Source organism: Peromyscus maniculatus, chromosome 14 (assembly GCF_049852395.1).
Source record: "Peromyscus maniculatus bairdii isolate BWxNUB_F1_BW_parent chromosome 14, HU_Pman_BW_mat_3.1, whole genome shotgun sequence".
Lineage (NCBI taxonomy): Eukaryota > Metazoa > Chordata > Mammalia > Rodentia > Cricetidae > Peromyscus > Peromyscus maniculatus.
In genome coordinates this window covers 39675971-39681101 of record NC_134865.1, presented here as the reverse complement: position 1 = coordinate 39681101, position 5131 = coordinate 39675971, and the positions used below count along the sequence as shown (strand labels likewise).

The window sequence follows — 5131 nt, the reverse complement described above, 5'->3', positions numbered from 1 at the left end:
AAGGTAAGGCCTCCCATGGGGAGTCAGCAAACCAGGTACATTCAGTTCAGGCTGGTCCAAGCCCCTCCCCCTGTATCAAGGCTGTGCAAGGTATCCAAAAAGCTAGTTCATGCACTAGGAATAGATCCTATTCCCACTGTCAGGGGCCCCTTAAACAGACTAAGCTACACAACTGTGTCACTTATGCAAAGGGCCTAGTCCAGTACCATGCAGGCTCCATAGTTGTTGGCCTAAAGATCACTAGCTTGGTTTGGTTGTATCTGTAAGTTTTCCCATCATGATCTTCTCTCTCTTTGACTGGACTCTGGAGCTCAGCCTAGTGCTTGGCTGTGGATCCCTGCATCTGGTTTCATCAGTTACTGGATGAAGGCTCTATGATGACAGGATATTCACCAATCTGATTACTGAGGTAGACCAGCTCAGGCATCCTCTCCACTATTGCTAGTAGTATAAGCTGGGGTCATCCTTATGGATTCCTAGGAACTTCCCTCATACCAGGTTTCTCCCTACCCCCATGATGTCTCCCTCTATCAAGATATCTCTTTCATTGCTCTCCTACTCCATCCCTGTTCCAGCTCAACCATACCATTCCCTTATATTCTCATCCCCAATTCCTTACCTTCTATTTCCCCCCTCACCCCCAGTTTACTCAAGAGATCTCATCTATTTCCCCTTGCCAGAGTGATCCATGCATCCCTCTTAGGGTCCTCCTTGTTAGCTAACATCTCTGGAGCTGTGGATAATAGTCTGGTTATCCTTTGCTTTACATCTAGTATCCACTTATAAATGACTACATACCATGTTTGTCTTTCTGAGTCTGTGTTACCTCACTCAGGATGATATTTTCTAGTTCCATCCATTTGCCTGCAAATTTCATGATGTCATTGTTTTTTTACTGCTGAGTAGTACTCCATTGTGCATATGTACCACATTTTCTTTATCCATTCTTTGGTTGAGGGGCATCTAGATTGATTCCAGGTTTTGGCTATTACAAATAATGCTGCTTAAAGAATATAGTTGAGCATGTGTCCTTATGGTATGATTGAGCATTTCTTGGGTATATGCCCAAGAGTGGTAGGTATTGCTGGGTCTTGAGGTAAATTGATTGCCAATTTTCTGAGAAACTGCCATACTGATTTCCAAAGTGGCTGTACAAGTTTGCACTCCCACTAACAGTGGAAGAGTGTTCCCCTTGCTCCACATCCTCTCCACCATAACCTGTTATTAGTGTTTTTGATCTTAGCCATTCTGACAGGTGTAAGACAGTATCTCTGAGTCATTTTGATTTACATTTCCCTAATTACTAAGGATGTTGAGCAATTCCTTAAATGTCTTTCAGCCATTTGAGCTTCTTCTGTTGAGAATTCTCTGTTTAGTTCTATAGCCAATTTTTTAATTGGATTGTTTGTATTTTGATGTCTAGTTTCTTGAATCCTTTATATATTTTGGAGATCAGCCTCCTGTTAGATATGGGGTTGGTGAAGATCTTTTCCCATTCTGTAGGCTGCCCTTTTGTCTTACTTACCGTGTCCTTTGCCTTAGAGAAGCTTCTCAGTTTCAGGAGGTCCCATTTATTAATTGTCACTTTCAGTGTCTGTGCTACTGGTGTTATATTTAAGAAGTGGTCTCCTGAGCCAATGTGTTCAAGGCTACTTCCTACTTTCTCTTATATCAGGTTCAGTGTAACTGGATTTATGTTGAGGTCTTTGATCCACTTGGACTTGAGTTTTGTGTATGGTGATAGATATGGATCTATTTGCAATCTTCTACATGCTGACATCCAGTTATGCCAGCACCATTTGTTGAAGATGCTTTCTTTTTTCCATTGTGCAGTCTTGGTTTCTTTGTCAAAAATCAGGTGTTCATAGGTGTGTGGATTAATGCCAGGGTCTTCAGTTCAATTCCATTGGTCCACATGTCAGTTTTTATGCCAATACCAAGCTATTTTTAGACTATAGCTCTATAGTAGAGCTTGAAGTCAAGGATGGTGATGCCTCCAGAGGTGGCTCTATTGTACGGGATTCTTTTAGCTATCCTGTTTTTTTTTTTTCCATATGAAGTTGAGTATTGTTTTTTAGAGGTCTGTGAAGAATTGTGTTGGAATTTTGATGGAGATTGCATTGAATCTATAGGTTGCTTCTGGTAAGATTGACATTTTTATTATATTGATTCTACATATCCATGAGCATGGGAGATCTTTCCATTTTCTGATATCTTCTTCAGTTTCTTTCTTCAGAGACTTAAAGTTCTTGTCATACAGGTCCTTCACTTGCTTAGTTAGAGTTACCCCCAAGATATTTTATATTATTTTAGGCTATTGTGAAGGGTGAAGTTTCTCTGATTTCTTTCTTGGCCCATTTATTATTTGTATATAGGAGAGCTACTGATTTTTTTTTAGTTAATCTTGTATCCTGACACATTACTGAAGGTGTTTATCAGCTATAGGAGTTCCCTGGTAGAATATTTGGAGTCACTTATGTATACTATCATATCATCTGCAAATAGGAAAAGGTTGAATTCTTCCTTTCCAATTTGTATCCCCTTGATCTCCTTTTGTTGTCTTATTGCTCTAGCTAGAACTTAGAGTACTATATTGAATAGATATGGGGATAATGGACAGCCTTGTCTTGTTTCTGATTTTAGTAGAATCGCTTTGAGTGTCTTCCCATTCAATTTGATATTGGCTGTCAGCTTGCTGCAAATTGCCTTTATTATGTTTAGCTATGTTCCTTGTACTCTAGACCTTTCTAAGACCTTTATCACGAAGGGCTGTTATTATATTTTGTCGAAGGCTTTTTCAACAGCTTATAAGATGATCATGTGGTTTTTTTTCTTTCAGTTTGTTTATACGGTGTATTATGTTGACAGATTTTCATATGTTGAACCATCCCTGCATCTCTGGGATGAAGCCTACTTGATCTGTGCTTCTTGTCTGATTAACTATTAACTGGTACTATAGATAATGTTAACTTGATTGAACAGAAAAGAATTGCTTTGTAGACCACACGCTTTAGGGGCCATCTATGCTCATAGTGGGTAATTTTTTGATGAGTCTTGGATTTAGTTTGCCAATATTTTATTGAGTATTTTTGCATCGATGTTCATGAGGGAGATTGGTCTGTAATTCTCTTTCTTTGTTGCATCTTTGTGTGGTTTGGGTATCAGGAGAACTGTAGCCTCATAAAAAGAGTTTGGCAGTGTTCCTTCTGTTTCTATTGTGCAGAACAGTTTGAAGATCTTCTTTGAAATTCTAGTAGAATTCTGTGCTGAAACCATCTGGTCCTGGGTTTTTTTGGGGGGTGGGGGGAGGGACTTTTAACAACTGTTTCTATTTCCATAGGGGTTATGTGTCTATTTAAATTGTTTATCTGGTCTTGATTTAATTTTGGTATGTAGTATCTATCCAGAAAATTGTCCATTTCTTTCAGATTTTTCCAGTTTTGTGGAGTATAGGTTTTTGAAGTATGACCTGATGATTCTCTGGATTTCCTTGTTGTTTGTTGTTATGTCTCCCTTATGGTGTCTGATTTTGTTAATTTGGATGTTCTTTCTCTGCCTTTTGGTTAGTTTGGATAAGGGTTTCTCTACTTGTTTATCTTCTCAGAGAACCAACTCTTTGACACAATACCATTTTCAAAATGGCAAACTAGGATGCTGTCTCCAGATGAGCATGGATGGCCCCTAAAGCATGAGGGCTACAAAGCAATTCTTCCCTGTTTAATCAAGGTAGCATTATCTATAGCACCTGCAATAGTCAACCAGACAAGGAGCACAGAAAAAAATTAAAAACACTGTAACACTATCCAATTATGGAAAAATAGTTTTTGTAATTTGTTTTGTCTTTTTTTTCCTTAATGAGTGTAATCTGTTTGATAATTTTCACATGGGAGGAGAAGGGGAGAGGACAAATACAACAATACAAAATTTTACAAAATGTCAAATCCATGATCCAGGAATGCAAGTTTAGCCAAATCAAAACACTATTTAAGAAACTGGAGTCGGAGCTCGCTGGGCGTCGCGGACTCGGAGCTGCTGGATCGGTCCGAGATGGCAGAGGTGGAGGAAACACTCAAGAGACTTCAGAGCCAGAAAGGAGTTCAGGAAATAATCGTGGTGAACACGGAAGGCATTCCCATCAAGAGCACCATGGACAATCCCACTGCTACACAATATGCCAACCTCATACATAACTTCATCTTGAAGGCACGGAGCACTGTGCGTGAAATTGACCCCCAGAATGATCTAACCTTCCTTCGAATCCGATCCAAGAAAAATGAAATTATGGTTGCACCAGATAAAGACTATTTCCTGATTGTGATTCAGAATCCAACTGAATAACCGAACAAGCCACTGTCTCGGCTTTCTGTGTCATTCCTTAATTTAATGTCCCCCAGAATAATAGTGTTAATCATGTCAGTGGGCACAGGGTGGTTGCCCAAGAGCCCATATAGACCATGCCATTGATCAATGGTAGCCCTGCCCACCCCAACAAGGAGTGTCTCTGGTGATCCAGTCAGTTCTCATTTCCAGGCTTTGGAGGAAGAGCTTATGATAAGCCCACACACAGCTTCCTTCTGACCTTCAATTCACTTTGTCACCCTTGGAAAGCCTGTTTTTTTTTCTTCTTTAACTAAAAATAACGTCAAAATCAACAAAAGAAAGAAAGGAAGGAAGGAAGGAAGGAAGGAAGGAAGGAAGGAAGGAAGGAAGGAAGGAAGAAAGAAAGAAAGAAAGAAACTGGAGTCTTAAACCGGGTTTGGTGTTGCATGCCTAGAATCCCAGGAAAGTGAAGTAGAAAGAGTTGGAGGCTAGTCTGGGATATAAAATGGGGCCTGGTATCCAAAACAAATAAATAAATACAATTTCTAGAGTCTTTTTAATTAGTAGTAAGCATGAGAGTCATCTCTTACTTCAACTTCACTGTTTAACTTATTATCCCAAGGTTGAATCTTATATAAGTAACTTTTTTTAAAAACAGTACCTCCCTATGTGGTCCAAACAGGAATAGAACTTGCAATGTTCCTGCCTCAACCTCCTGAGTTCCAGGGCTGTAGGAATATGCCACCATGCTCTGCTAAACATGGCTCTTCTACATAGAATGTGTTTGCCCTTCCCTTTCTTTGCTCCAACC

At 39.6% G+C, this 5131-nt stretch overlaps 1 pseudogene; it reads left to right on the top strand.

Annotated features, from left to right (window-relative positions):
- Positions 1-4006: 4006 nt before the first annotated feature.
- LOC102916435 (dynein light chain roadblock-type 1 pseudogene) lies at positions 4007-4608 on the top strand (annotated as a pseudogene).
- The last annotated feature ends 523 nt before the right edge of the window (positions 4609-5131 follow it).